We start from the raw sequence: 16908 nt of genomic DNA on the forward strand, positions 1-16908 counted from the left end.
CTAGGTGCGCAGGCTTCAGTAGTTGTGGTGCAAGGGGCTTAGTTGCTCCGCAGCATGTGGGATCTTCCTGGACCAGGGCTTGAACCTGTGTTCCCCACCTTAGCAGGTGGATTCTTAACCACTGTGCCACAAGGGAAGCCCCACAGCTGCTTTTAAATGTCCTAATTTCCTGAAGAGTTTCACTCCATCTTCTCAGGCCTCAGATGGTATGTCGTATGTCTCTACCCACATTCTCTTGCCCCGGTCATCTGCAGGTCTGTGGTCACCTTTATAAGCCATTCAGGCTGCTTTTCCCACTGCGGTTCCTAGTTAGGTGAAACAGAGACAAGTGCCTGTGTCAGTCCTTCAGGGGTCCTCCAGACAGGTTAGAGCAGAGATGCATAATAATTTGCAGTTAAGGTCTGCTCTGCTCCTTTGGGTTCCAGGGAGGGAACTGGGAACCAGGCTGCCATTGCTTCCATACTACGGGCACCACCATGCCAGGGAGAGGGTCAGGAAAGGATGAATAAAAGAGGCATAAAATGTTCCTACTATTTGAAGAAGGCCTCTTCTTTCTTTCTTTCTTTTCTTTTTTATTTATTTTTTTAACACGTACATACATTCTTTTTTTAAAAAATATTCTTTTCCATTATGGTTTATCCCAGGAGATTGGATATAGTTCGCTGTGCTATACAGTAGGACCTTGTTGTTTATCCATTCTATATGTAATAGTTTGCATCTACTCACCCCAAACTCCCACTCCATCCTTCCCCCACCCGTCTCCCCCTCAGCAAACAACAAGTCTGTTCTCTATGTCTGCGAGTCTGTTTCTGTTTTGTAGATAGGTTCATTTGTGAAGATGTTTTTTTTCTTGATTGGGCATTCACTTGGTTGCTGTAAACCTTTGATTGTTTTCCAGAGCTTTGCAAAGTTGGCTCAGACAGTTCCTGCTCCCCCTGCCAATATTTCTGTGGGGGAACAAGAACTTGGAGCTTTCTAGCCCACCTTTTTGCTGACATCATTCTGTGCATAATATTTTGTTACTTTCTTTGTCCTGTGTCTTATTCATGGAGACAGACAACACATTGATCTCAAGCAGGAGGAAGAAGACACTTAGACCTCCTCTTTCATGCCTCTACACCAAAACCCTAGGGTGCTTTGGTTACTTTTGAGTACAATTAGTTTATAGACTATAGCAAAGGTCAGCATCCCATGTGACCCACATCCCAAATCTAGCCCTCCACCAGTATTTGTATGTCAAATTTAATTGGAACACATATATTTGTTTACAGGTGTGTTTACATTATATTTATAGTTGCCTATTAGGGGAACAAAGGCAAAATTGAGTAGTTGCGCCAGAGACCATATAGACTGCCAAGATGAGAAAATCTACTCTCTGGCTCTTTTGCAGAAAAATTTTGCCAACTTCTGACTTAGAACACCTGGCACAGAGGAAATGCTCCTAAATTAGAGCTGCATTAAGAGCATGATCTCTGAGGGACTTGCCTGGCCGTCCAGTGGTTAAGACTCTGTGCTTCCACTGCAGGGGGCACGGGTTTGATCCCCGATCAGGGAACCAGGATTCCGCAAGCTGCATGGCCAAAAAAAAAAAAAAGAAAAAGCACGATCTCTGAGCCAAATGATCAAATGGTATGGGTTTGAATTCAATCTTTTGTCACTTACTAGCTTTTGTGACCTCTGGAAGTTTCCTGAAATTTCTTGCCTCACTTCTTTTTTATAAAGATACGAAAAAAATCTACTTTCTAGAATTTGCTGAGGGTTTACTGAATTAATCTATGTGTACTGAGTTCACTTCCATAAAACATTGGAAATGGTATCTCATAGACAGTAACCACGCTCTGCAAAGTGGTAGCTGAACAGATAGTCCCAGATAGGCCTTGGTGTGTCTAGCTGCTGGCCTGGCACTCACAGCAAGGCTATGTTGTTCTACTGTTGAACATAAATTATTATTATTATTTTGGCCATGCCACACGGCTTGCAGGATCTTAGTTCCCTGTCCAGGGATTGAACCCGCGCCGTTGGCAGTGAAAGCATGGAGTCCTAACCACTGGATCACCAGGGAATTCCTGAACATAAACTATTTTACAGACAATCAGCATCACACAGGTTTACTTGCTGACTGTGATGGAACAAGACTAATACGAGGCCACTATATGTCTGTACCTGGATTATATAAGAAAATTATCCAAACCACAAAAATGACCAAATCTCTCAGTATTCTGCCACAGATGACTGACGGTTGCTTCTTGATCTCTTTTTAGCCCCATTCCATTCTTTCTGCTTTCTGGATAAGAATGATTCCAGAAATGATTCTAATCATAGAATTATATTTATTTCCTGATACTATTAATCCAAAGCTCTGATTCCTGAACTTCCCCCCGAAACATCCAGTGCAAGCTTCAAATCATACAATAAGTCACCCTATACTGAGATGCATCATGGTTCCTCATGGCATGTGGTTTCCATCATTACAATGAATCAGTAACTCAACTCTGTTCCACTACAACTGTGTGCCTAGTGATCTTTGGCTGCAGGGTATCAATGAAAGCAAGATATAAGTTTTTACTGATATGAATGGATACTAAGTCATTTTAATGGGAAAAGATGTTAACTATATAGGAATTCAAGAATTTAACCGTAAAAAATTGCCTTGGATCCTAGAAGGAATCACATAATTCAAATCACAAAAAAGAAGTTTGAAAAAATCGAAGTAATCAGAAGAAAAATTGTAAAAATATCTCAAAGTAAATAAATACAAACAAAGAACATCAAAGTTTATGGAATACACACAAAGAAGTTTTAGGGACAAATTTATAGTTTTAAATACATTAGAAAAGAAGATCTAAAATCACTAAGTTCCAACTTCAGGAAGCTAGAAAAGGAAAAGCATATCAAATCAAAGGAAAAAAAATATTAAGAAAAAGCAGAAATCAATGAACTACAAAGCCAGAAAACCAATAGAGAAAAATTAATAAAACCAAAAGTTGGTTCTCTGACAAATCAGGAAAATGGATAAAATCAAAGCAGGGCCAACCAAGAAAAATAGAATACACAAATTACCAAAAAAGGAAAAAAAAAAAAGCCATCACTACACACATACCTGAGATTTTAAAAGCTATAAGGGAATCATATGAACTACATTATGCCAACATATTGAATAATTTATTTGAAATGGACAATTCCTAGCAATACACACACCTAGACTCAAGTAGAAATAGTGAGAGAAAATCTGAATAGGCCTATATCAAGTAAAGAAATTGAATTTGTAGTTCAAAATCTTCCCACAAAGAAAAGCCATGGACCAGATAGCTTCACTCTTGGAATTCTAACATATATTCAAAGAAGAAATAATACCAAAAAAACCACCAATAAAAGAGGAGGAACTGCATCATAAATTATTTTATCAAAGCTAGACAAAGACATCACAAGGAAAAAAAATGGCAGGAATCCTTTCACATTGTATACTTGTGTCAAATCACCATGATGTATAGTTGACCCTTGAACAACACAGTGGTTAGGGGCTCCAACCCCCAATGCAGTACTGCTATCTCTGCCTCAAAAACAAAGGAATTGATAAATGACTCACCCAAGGACAGGAAGCTGAAACAGGATAGAATTGGACAGAATCAGGACTCAAAACCTAGTTCTTCTGATTCCACACATTCTGATCTCTAATTGAACACAAACTTTTCCCCACGCTTAAAGATCTGTAAAATGAAAATACAGGTACTATATTTATTGAAAAAAATCTGTAAGTGGACCCACGCAGTTCAAACATGTGTTGTTCAAGGGTCAACTGTACATTTTAAATATTTTACAATTTTATTTGTCAACTATACTTCAATAAAGCTGAAAAAAAACCCAACAACAGCACTGGAACAGTATTGGGTTTGGGTAGACTGTGAGAAAACAAAAAAACAACCACCAGGTGAATGACACTCACAAATATAAAAACTTTTAACAGAATATTTGGAAATGAAATACAGCAATACACAAAAGACTTGTACACTATAATGAAGCATAGTATTAAAAAATGCAAGGGTGGACTTTACATCTGAAAATCAGTGTAAGGCACAATATTAAAAAGCTTAAGAAAGAGCATGGGATAATCTCTCCATATGCAGAAAAAACGTGAGAAAAAACCAACATGCATTCATGACAAAAATTCTCATCAAATTATATATAGAAGGAAACAACCTCAATCTGATGAAACATATGGAAAACCTACAGGTAACATTTTACCTAGTGGTGTAAGACTGAATGCATTCCCCCTCAAACTGGAAATAGAGCACATGTCCCTTTTCACCACTTCTATTAGAAATTTGTCCTAGAATACCTACTTAATTCAGGACAAGAAAGAAAAAGGCATAAAGATTAGAAAGAAAAAAGTAAAACTATATTTATTTGCAGATGACATGATCTTGTTTGTAGAAATTCCTATTGAATCAAAAAGGAAAAAAGACTACTAGAAACTAATAGCAAGGTCATAGGATGCAAGATCAATATACAAGAATCCATTGCATTGCTATATATTAACAATGAAAAATCCAAAACTGAAATTAAGAAAATTCCATTCACCATAGCATCAAAAGAAAAAATTCTATTCCAGAAATGGCAGCATGAGGAGCTCAATGGACGCTCTTTCTAGAAAAATGAGTATAAGTGGTATAAATTATTTTTAAAAACCCAGTTATTTAAAGTCTCTAGGAGTGTCATAATGGTATACTACAAATGAAGAAACATTGATTCAATAAAATCTACTAAGTGAGAGTCTAGGGCATCTGAACCACAACTTGCTCTCTGCCCCTCCCAGTTCAGTGTGATAGAAACTCCACTCCAGGCAGGGGCAGCCAAAAACACAAGTCTTCTTCTACCCTCTGCTCAGTGGAGGACTGTGGTATCTCTCTGGGAGGGGCAGTCCAACAGCATTTCTTATCCCTTCCAGCAACATGTTGCAGAGGCTCCTTCCAGGTGAGTGAAGCAAGAAATTCAGAGGCTCATCTTTTCCACCTGGCTGCCATTGATAGAGACTGTACCTCAGGCATGCCATGTTGAGAATACAACCCCAATTGCCCTTGCCCTAGCTTGTTCATAGGGTGGAGGTTCTATGCTATGAGAGGCAAGCTAGGAAGATGAGAGGCTGCCAACCACACCGATGTCCTGCTCATAAAGCAAAGCGTAACTCAGAGAGATGCAGGTCAATGTCCTCACCCACAATTCCAGAGCTGTGGCTCAAAGATTTTGCTCATAGGCAGAGGCAATTTCTAAGAAGAGATAGCTCCAAACTCTAAGGTAGCTAACTTTATTTGAAACATATGTGAAAGTTCAAGACTAAGGGTATTCTCAAAAACAATGGAGATTTTGGTTGTAAGCAATGAAGAGGAGGCTAGTAGCTTAATGAGAACAATAAAGGAAACAGGTCAGCTAGTTTACCAGAGAACTAGGGAAAGAGATAAGGAAAGCCCTCGTGGGATCAAAACAAACCTCAAACGCTTGCCCCAAAACTACCTCTACAAAGGGGCAGGAATTAAACTGGATCAGACTCTGGAGCATGAGACTTCTGTGTGTGTGCTTTTTCTCAATTACAATTACCCTGTATACATTGCTGTTTGTTTTTTTTTTAAATTTTTATTGGAGTATAGTTGATTTAAAGTGTTGTGTTAGTTTTAGGTGTACAGCAAAGTGAATGTTATACATATATATATTGGGTTGGCCAAAAAGTGCCTTAGGTTTTTAAGTAAAAATAAAAGACACTTTTCATTTTCAACCAAGAACTTTATTGAACAACATATTCACCCTTTTGTTCCACTACCTTCTGCCATTTTTCAGGCAACTTCATAATTCCATCTTCCCAAAACTTTTTATCTTTTTGAGCAAAGAGCTGTTCCAGGTGCCTTTTACAGTCTTCCAGGGAATTGAATTTTATTCCATTAAGAGAAGTTTGTAAAGACCGAAATAAATGGAAATCCAAAGGTGCAGTGTCTGATGAATACAGCGGACGATCAGAACTTCCCAGCCAAGCTGTAACAGTTTTTGCCTGGTCATCAAGGATACATGTGGTCTTGCATTATCCTGATGGAAGATTATGCGTTTTCTGTTGACTAATTCCAGATGCTTTATGTCGAGTGCTGCTTTCAGTTGGTCTAACTGGGAGCAGTACTTGTTGCAAATAATCATTTGCTTTTTCTGGAAGGAGCTCATAATAGAGAACTCCCTTCCAATCTCACCATATACACAACATCACCTTCTTTGGATGAAGACTGGCCTTTGGTGTGGTTGGTGGTGGTTCATTTCGCTTGCCCCATGATCTCTTCCGTTCCACGTTATTTTACAGTGTCCGCTTTTCACTGCCCGTCACAATTTGTTTTAAAAACGGAACATTTTCATTACTTTTTTTAAAAAAACTATTTATTTATTTATTTTTGGCTGCGTTGGGTCTTCGTTGCTGTGCGGGGGCTTTCTCTAGTTGCGGCGAGCGGGGGCTACTCTTTGTTTCGGTGCACGGGCTTCTCATTGCGGTGGCTTCTCTTGTTTTGGAGCACGGGCTCTAGGCGCGCGGGCTTCAGTAGTTGTGGCACACGGGCTCTAGAGCGCAGGCTCAGTAGTTGTGGCGCACGGGCTTAGTTGCTCCGCGGCATGTGGGATCTTCCCAGACCAGGGATTGAACTCATGTCCCCTCGCAGTGGCAGGCGGATTCTTAACCACTGCACCACCAGGGAAGTCCTCATTACTTTAAAGTAGAGAATCGCATGCAGAAATACGGTCAAGAAGGTGTTTTTCGCTTAACTTATGTGGAACCCAAACATCAAAGTGATTAACATAACCAAGCTGGTGCAAATGATTTTCAATGCTTGATTTGTATGTTTTGAGTATGTCGGCTATCTCCCGCATGCTATAATGTTGATTGTTTTCAGTTAATGTCTCAATTTGATCACTATCAACTTCATCTGGTCTACCCGACTGTGGAGCAACATGCAGCGAGAAATCTCCAGCACGAAACTTCGCAAACCACTTTTGACACGTTCAATCAGTCACAGCACCTTCTCTATATACTACACAAATCGTTTTTTGCGTTTCGGTTGCGTTTTTACCTTTCTTGAAATAATAAAGCATAATATGCCGAAAATGTTGCTTTTTTCCTTCCATCTTCAATATTAAAATGGCTACACAAAAATTCACCAACTTTGATGTCTTTTTTTTAATGCATGCTAATATGATAGCTGTCACATACAATCTAACAAAATTGTTTCTAATGAAGTTAAAGACAACTAAGTGCTACTAGAGCCATCTTATGGGAAAAAAACACCAACGAACGTTTTGGCCAACCCAATATATCCAGTCTTTTTTAGATTCTTTTCCCATATAGGTCATTACAGAGTACTGAGAAGAGCTCCCTGTCCTATACAGTAGGTCCTTATTAGTTATCTATTTTATATGTAGTAGTGTGTATATGGCAATCCCAATCTCCCAACTTATCCCTCCCCCTGCCTTCCCCCTGGTAACCATAAGTTTGTTTTCTACATCTGTGACTCTATTTCTGTTTTGTAAATAAGTTCATTTGTACCATTTTTTTAGATTCCACATATAAGCGATATCATATTTGTCTTTGTCTGACTTCACTCAGTATGACAATCTCTAGATCCATCCACGTTGCTGCAAATGACATTATTTCGTTCTTTTTTGTGGCTGGGTAATATTCCATTGTATATATGTACCATATCTTTATCCATTCACCTGTCGATGGACATTTAGGTTGCTTCCATGTCCTGGCTATTGTAAACAGCGCAGCAGTGAACATTGGGGTGCATGTATCTTTTTGAATTACGGCTTTCTCTGGGTATATGCCCAGGAGTGGGATTGCAGGATGATATGGTAACTCTATTTTTGTTTTTTAAGGAACTTCCATACTGTTCTCCATAATGATTCTACAAATATACATTCCCACCAACAGTGTAATGGTTGTACAAATTTACATTCCCACCAACAGTGTAGGAGGGTTCCCTTTTCTCCACACCCTCTCCAGCATTTATTGTTTGTAGATTTTTTGATGATGGCCATTCTCACTGGTGTGAGCTGATACCTCATTGTATTGATAGTTTTCATTTGCATTTCTCTAATAATTAGTGGTATTGAACATCTTTTCATGTGCTTTTTGGCCATCTGTATATCTTCTTTGGAGAAATGTCTGTTTAGGTCTTCAATCCGTTTTTTTGATTGGGTTGTTCGTTTCTTTGATATTGAGTCGCATGAGCTGTTTGTATATTTTGGAGATTAATCCCTTGTCATTTGCTTCATTTATAAATATTTTCTCCCGTTCTACATGGCTGTTTTTACTTATTTATTTAAAAATTTATTTATTTATTTTTGGCTGCGTTGAGTCTTCATTGCTGCACGCAGCCTTTCTCTAGTTGTGGCGAGTGGGGGCTACTCTTCGTTGCAGTGCCCGGGCTTCTCTTCGTGGTGGCTTCTCTTGCTGTGGAGCATGGACTCTAGGCACGTGGGCTTCAGTAGTTGTGGCTCGTGGGCTCTAGAGCTCAGGCTCAGTAGTTGTGGTTCACGGGCTTAGCTTCTCTGCAGCATGTGGGTTCTTCCGGGACCAGGGCTCTAACCCATGTACCCTGCATTGGCAGGCGGATTCTTAACCACTGCATCACCAGGGAAGTCCCTATGTAGCTTTTTTTTTTTTTTTCTTTTTGTGGTACGCGGGCCTCTCACTGTTGTGGCCTCTCCCGTTGTGGAGCACAGGCTCCAGACGCGCAGGCCCAGCGGCCATGGCTCACGGGCCCAGCCACTCCGTGGCATGTGGGATCCTCCCGGATCGGGGCACGAACCCGTGTCCCCTGCATCGGCAGGCGGACTCTCAACCACTGCGCCACCAGGGAAGCCCTGTGGCTGTTTTTAAATGTATTAATTTCCCAAAGAGTCTCACAAACCCGAAGCCTACAAGAAGTCCTTTTGAGCACCCTCTTACTGATGCAAGTCATTGTCACTTATGGTTTGCAGTCCTCCTTATTACCATGATTCTTTACACCCCTTCTCTTTGACTACAGATGTCATCTTGGTAGTGTTTGTCAAGAAGGCATTGACAAAACCATGATGTAAGTTTTCAGTATCAAGAATGAAAGAGAAGGACTGAGACTGAATCCTAGGAGTATAGAACAATCCCCCTCAACGCACACCTACCACTACATCAAGAGGGCTCCTGTTTAATAACAATGGAATGCACTGAAAGAACTGTACGTTTCAGATCTTATTTAAGAAGTCTCCAGAGAACCCCAAAGATGATGGGAGACAAAAGCTACCACTCTTATAGCCCATTCTGTGTATCGTGGGTGCCAATATTTCATTTTGGGAACCCAGAACCCTCTGGCCCGTCTCAAAATAAAAGTGCTATTTTCCTATCAATTACACTCACTTGTCACTGGCACTGCCCTACACACATGATGTCATTCAACAAACTCCTACCGTTGATGCCGGTCAAGAAACATCCAAAACACATGCAGCAGGAGACTAATATTTCAGATGTTTTTCCTGGAGGAAAACTTTCCCTGGCAACCATGGGAGCTGATGTCCACATGGCTTTGGACTATTTATTGGCCAGCCAGGGAGAGTTCTGTTCCCTTAAAAAGCGTCTGATTGGGACTTCCCTGGTGGTCCAGTGGTTAAGGCTCTACGCTCCCACTGCAGGGGTCTCGGGTTCTATTCCTGGTCAGGAAACTAAGCTCCCACATGGTACGTGGTGTGGCCAAAAAAAAAAAAAAAAAAAGCAGTTGATTGCTGCATGTAGGTAGACAACACTAGCAAGGTGCCACCAATAACTCAATTAAATAATCAACATAATTTTTAATCTTTTTTAAATTGAAGTATAGTTGATTTACAATGATGTGCTAATTTCTGCTGTACAGCAAAGTGATTCAGTTATACATATATATACATTCTTTTTCTTTTACATTCTTTTCCATTTTGGTTTATCATAGGATACTGAATGTTGTTCTCTGTGCTATACAGTAGGACCTTGTTGTTTATCCATTCCACATATAAAATCTTCCATCTGCTAACCCCAACCTCCCACTCTATCCTCCCCAACCCCCTCCCCCTTGGCAACCACAAGTCTATGTCCGTGAGTCTGTTTCTGTTTCGTAGATAGGTTTGCTTGTGTCATATTTTAGATTCTACATATAAGTGATATCATATGGTATTTGTCTTTCTGTTTCTGACTTACTTCACTTAGTATGATAATCTCTAGTTGCATCCATGTTGCTGCAAATGGCGTTATTTTGTTCTTTTTTATGGCTGAGTAGTATTCCATTGTATATATGTATCACGTCTTTATCCATTCATCTGTCATTGGACAAAATGATCAACATAATTGACAAATCTTGAGCTAGATTGACCTAGGAATAAAGAAGACTCAAATTCCTTGAATCAGAAAGCAAGAGGAGGCATTACTTCGAATGCTACAGAAATTAAAAGGATTATAAAGGAATACAATGAACAATCATAAGACAACAAATTAGAACTCTTATGTGAAATGGACAAATTCCTAGAAAGACAAAATCTACTGAAACTAACTCAAGATGAAATTTAAAATGTGAATATCTATGTCTATTTATATATATCTATAACAAGCAAAGTAGCGACTTCCCTGGTGGCACAGTGGGTAAGACTCTGTGCTCCCAATGCAGGGGGCCTGAGTTCGATCCCTGGTCAGGGAACTAGATCCCAAATGCATGCCACAACTAAGAATTCGCATACCACAACTAAGGAGCCAGTGAGCCACAACTAAGGAACCCACCTGCTGCAACTAAGACCCAGTGCAACTAAATACATAAATATTAAACAACAACAACAAAAAACAAGCAAAGTAGTTGAATTAGTAATGAAAAATACTATCCATAAGGAAAAGCCCAGCCCCAAATGTTTTCACCAACACATTTAAAAAAAATTTTTTTTAATAAATTTATTTTATTTATTTATTTTTGGCTGTGTTGGGTCTTCGTTGCTGCACACGGGCTTTCTCTAGTTGCAGTGAGCGGGGTCTACTCTTCGTTGCGGTGTGCAGGCTTCTCATTGCGTGGCTCCTCTTTGTTGTGGAGCGTGGGCTCTAGGCACGCGGGCTCATTTTCTGTGGCGCACGGGCTTAGTTGCTCTGTGGCATGTGGGATCTTCCCGGACCAGGGCTCGAACCCCTGTCCCCTGCATTGGCAGGCGGATTCCTAACCACTGTGCCACCAGGGAAACCCTCACCAACACATCTGAAGAATGGATAATACCAATTCTTCACAAAAACTTCCAAAAAGTAGAATGGGAACAACACTGAGACCAGTAATTACTCTTACTCCAAGATCATACAAAAATACCATGAAAAACTGCAGACCCAAATCTCTTAAAACATATATGCAAAAATCCTCAATAAATACTAGCAAAATGAATCCAGCAGTATACAAAAAGAATTACACACCATAAGCAAGTGGGATTTATTCCATATGGAAGATTGGGTTAACATCCCCAAATCAATAATGTAGTAAAAGATCACATCAATAAAGGGCCAAGGGACTTCCCTGGTGGTGCAATGGTTAAGGATCCCCCTGCCAATGCAAGGGACCTGGGTTCAAGCCCTGGTCCGGGAAGATCCCACATACCGCGGAGCAACTAAGCCCATGCACCACAACTACTGAGCCTATGTGCCACAACTACTGAAGCCCGTGCACCTAGAGCCCGTGCTCGACAACAAGAGAAGCCACCGCGATGAGAAGCATCCCCCGCTTGCTGCAACTAGAGAAAGCCCGTGCACAGCAACGAAGACCCAACGCAGCCAAAAATAAATAAATCAAATTTAAAAAAAAAGACAGTTTAAAAAATAAATAAAGAGCCAAATGACACAAGCATCTCAGTAGGCTCAGAGAAATTACTGGGGGAAATCCAACATCATTTCATGATGAAAACACTCAGGAAACCTAGAATGGAAGGAAATTTCCTCAATCTGATAACGAGTGTCTATGAAAAACCCACATAAAATATTATATATATATATATATATATTTTTTTTTTTTTTTTTTTGCGGTATGTGGGCCTCTCACTGTTGTGGCCTCTCCCTCCCGTTGTGGAGCACAGGCTCCGGACGCGCAGGCTCAGCGGCCATGGCTCACGGGCCCAGCCGCTCCGTGGCACGTGGGATCTTCCCGGACCGGGGCACGAACCCGCGTCCCCTGCATCGGCAGGCGGACCCTCAACCACTGCGCCACCAGGGAAGCCCATAATATTATATTTAATGGTGAAAGACTGGATGCTTTCCCTTCAAATATCAAAAGTGAAATAAGGATGTCTATTCTTGCCACTTCTGTTCAACAATGTACTAGAGATTTTAGCCAGAACAATTAAGGAAGGAAGTAAAATGCATCTAGATTGGATAGTAAGAAGTAACCCTATCTGTACACACAGATAACATGTATAAATAAAACCCTAAGGAATCCACTAAAAAACCCTACTAGAATGGTTTTTAAAAATAATTAATTAATTAATTATTTTTTGGCTGTGTTGGGCCTTTGTTGCTGCGTGTGAGATTTCTCTAGTTGCGGCAAGCAGGGGCTACTCTTAATTGTGGTGTGTGGGCTTCTCACTGCTGTGGCTTTTCTTGTTGTGGAGCATGGGCTCTAGGCACGTGGGCTTCAGTAGTTGTGGCACATCAGCTCAGCAGTTGTGGCTCGCAGGCTCAGTAGTTGTGGTGCACAGGCTTAGTTGCTCCATGGCATGTGGGATCTTCCCGGACCAGGGCTTGAACCCCTGTTCCCTGCATTGGCAGGTGGATTCTTAACCACTGCACCACCAGGGAAGCCCTAGAATGTTTTTTCATCAAGTTCAGCAAGGTTGTAGGATAGGACATTGGAAATTATTGAGGCTGAAGAAGGGTAAGAAAAAAGATTAAAGAAAAGTAAACAGAGTGTAAGGAACTTGTGCAAAACTATCAAGTGGATAAATGTACACATTTTGGAAGACCCAGAAAAGGAAAAGTGAAAGAAAAAGGGACAGAGAATATTTGAAGAAATAATGAAATAATTAAAAACTTCCCAAATTTGATGAAACCTGTGTATATAAACATCCAAGAAGCTCAATTAACTCCAAGTAGGATGAACTCAAAGAGACCCACATTAAGACACATAATCCAATGGTCAAAAGCCAAAGAGAAAGCAAGGATGTTGAAAGCAGCAAGAGAAAAGCAACACATCATATACAAGGGATCATCAATGAGATAATCAGCAGATTCTCATTAGAAACTATGGCCAGGAGTCAGTGGGCTGATATACTCAAAGTGCTAAAAGAAAAAAACTTGTCAACCGAGAATCCTATACCCAGCAAAACTGTCTTTCAAACGTGAGGGAGAGATTGACATTCTCAGATAAACAAAATCGGAGGGACTTTATTATCATTAGACCTGCCCTGCAAGAAATGCTAAAAGGAGTCCTACAGGTTGAAATGAAAGGACATGAGAGCATAACTTAAAGCCATATGAAGAAATAAGGATCTCAGTAAACGTAAATACAGGGACAATGATAAAAGCTGGTATTATTGTAACAACAATTTGTAAATCCACTTTTTATTTTCTACATGATTTATGAGACTAATACATTAAAAAATTAATGTGCCATCTTAGGATAGGCTGAACCTATCCATTTTACATTGATTTTATTAGGTTATATTTCAACAAGTGAGCTTTCTGATACAACCTTGTCACTGAGTTAAATATATGATTACACAGTCTTTCTGGAAGCTCTAGTAAGAATCAACAACAGTCATTAGCAAAAACCTAGATGATCATTAGGAAATTTGTGAAGTCAGTGAAGTTAACATTTAAACTAATCAGACTTATATTCCATCCTTTCTTTATATTTTTCTCTTGAAACCTCAACAAAGATTAATATAATTATTCACCTTGAGATTCACATAACAAATGAGTAGTAACAACCAACATTTAAAAAGTTGCATGTTTAAGATTATCAAGCACTTTAATATATAGTATTTCCTTTAATCCTTACAACACTGGTAGATGATCATATTTAATTACTTTTAACCTTTAGACTAGAGCAGTGGTTCTTAGAATGTGGTGCTTATATCAGCAGCATCAGCATCATATGGGAGCTGGACAGAAATGCAAACCTTTGGTGCCATCCAGATGGGCAGAATGAGAAACTGCGTTTGTGTGTTTTGATTTTAAAATACTTTTCCTCATCATGAGACATTCAGATCTCTTGGGCATAGGGGTGGAAGCTTCCCCACCAAGCTGCCTTTCAGTTAGTATCTGAGAGGGATATTAATGAGACACTCAGAAAGCCTTTTGCAAAACCAGCAAGTCATCTCTTATGTTTAATAAAGACTAGAGTGCCTCAATCTAGTTAAGGTGACCAAAATGTCTCAAGGCTACAATTTAACCATGGGAGAAGGAAGCTGTGTTGTTACCTGCTTAATATGATGATGAGTTAAAGTAGGGAGTTGAGGGACTTCCCTGGTGGCGCAGGGGTTAAGAATCCGCCTGCCAATGCAGAAGACACGGGTCTGGGAAGATCCCACATGCCACAGAGCAACTAAGCCCATGTACCACAACTACTGAGCCCATGTGCCACAACTACTGAAGACCATGTGCCTAGAGCTTGGGCTCCACAACAAGAAAAGCCACTGCAATGAGAAGCCCGCACACCAGACGAAGAGTAGCCCCCACTCGCTACAACTAAAGAAAGCCAGCAACTAAGACCCAGCACAGCCAAAAATAAATACATAAATAAATTTATTTTAAAAAATAATAAAATAAAATAAACTAGGGAGTTGACCCGCATGAAGAACACAAAAATAAATAATTGAATAGTAATAACGTTTTGATATATACCTGGCAGTGTCTAGAGAAGGGGGTTAATATATCTGGTAGACATAAGACACTAGAGGGGAGTAGTTTAATAAATAACAAGGAGAATTCACTGAGATTAACTTTTGTTTTTAGCAAATAGCTGGTGAAACCATGAATAAATAATTTTTTTGAAAAAAAATTAAAGCTAATGTTATCGTAGCTTTGGTTTGTAACTCCACGTGTTAGTTTCTACATAATCTAAGAAACTAATGAGTTTTAAAAATTATTAGTTTATGTTTTTAGACACAAAATGTATAAAGATATAATTTTGGAACATCAGCAACTGAAAGGATTGGGGGTGGAAATGTAAAGGATAAGAGTGTTTGTACGTTTTTAAACTGGTATAAATTCAAATTAGAGTGTTATTATAACTTCAGGATTTAAAAGAACTTTTTTTTTTTTTTGGTCCGCACTGCACAGCTTGTGGGGTCTTAGTTCCTCAACCAGGGATTGAACCTGGGCCTGGCAGTGAAAGTGCCGAGCCCTAACCACTGGACCACCAGGGAATTCCCATAACTTTAGGATTTTAAACGTAATCTCTATGGTAACTACAATGAAAATAGCTATAGAATATACACAAAAGGCAATGAGAGAGGAACTACCAATGAGATTTCACTACCAAAACAAAACCAAACAAACAAACAAACACAAAGAAGAGAGTAATGCAGTAAATGTGGCACAGGAAACCTATAAGGCATATAAAAAACAAATAGCAGTGTATAATTGATTCACTTTGTTATAAAGCAGAAACTAACACACCATTGTAAAGCAGTTATACTCCAATAAAGATGTTAAAATAAAAAAAAAAAACAAAAACCAATTAGCAAAATGACAGCAGTTAAGTCCTTCCTTATTAGTAAGCCTTTAACAAGTAAGGAAATTCTGACATATGCTACACTGTGCATCAACCTTGAGGATATCATGCTCAAGATGAAATAAGCCAGTAACAAAAGGACAAATACTGTGTGACTTCACTTGTATGCAGTACTTAGAGTAGTCAAAATCATAAAGACAAAAGGTAGAATGGGGATTGCCAGAGGTGGAGGAAGAGGGAAATGGGGAGTTACTGGTTAATGGATACAGAATTTCAGTTTTGCAAGATGAAGAGGTCTGTACATGGATAGGCGGTGATGGCTGCACAGCAATGTAAATGTACTTCGTATCACTGAAGTGTATACTTAAAATGCTTAAGACTAAATATTATAGGTGTATTTTACCATAATAAAATTTAAAAAATGAATCAGTTATTGATACATGCTACAGCATGGATGTCCCTTAAAAATTATGCTAAGTGACTTAAGTTGATCCCGTAGACCGCATATTATATAATTCCATTCACATGAAAGTCCAGAATAGGGAAATCTACAGAAACAGAAAGTATTGATAGATTAGCAATCGCCTAGGGCTGGGGCTTGGAGGAGGAAGATGGGAAGTTAGGAAACTGATAGCTAAAGCGGAGAGGAATTTCTTTTGAGGTGATGAAAATGTTCTAAAATTGACTGTGGTGATGATTGCATGCATCTGTGAATATACTGAAACCACAGGGTGGTTTTTTTGTTTCTGTTTTTTTTGGTGCGCCATGTGGCTTGCGGGATCTTAGTTCCCTGACCAGGGATTGAACCCTGACCCACCGCAGTAAAAGCCACGAGTCATAACCACTGGACCCCCAGGGAATTCCCCTGAAACCATTGAATTTAAACTTTAAGGAGTCCATTGTATAATATGTGTATTATATCTCAGTAAAGCTGTATAAATAAATAAACAAATGCACGCATGCATTAGTTTTGATCCAATCTGCTAAGCATATTAAGACTTTCCAGGGGACTTCCCTGGTGGTCCAGTGGTTAAGAATCTGCCTTCCATTGCAGGGGACATGGGTTTGATTCCTCGTTGGGGAACTAAGATCCACATGCCATGGGGCAACTAAGCCCAGGCGCCTCAACTAGAGAGCCCGCTGCAACTAAGACCCCACACAGCCAAACATGAATTAAAAAAAAAAAGTTTCCAGCTAC

The sequence above is a fragment of the Orcinus orca genome, chromosome 3, assembly GCF_937001465.1.
Source record: "Orcinus orca chromosome 3, mOrcOrc1.1, whole genome shotgun sequence".
Classification (NCBI taxonomy): Eukaryota; Metazoa; Chordata; class Mammalia; order Artiodactyla; family Delphinidae; genus Orcinus; species Orcinus orca.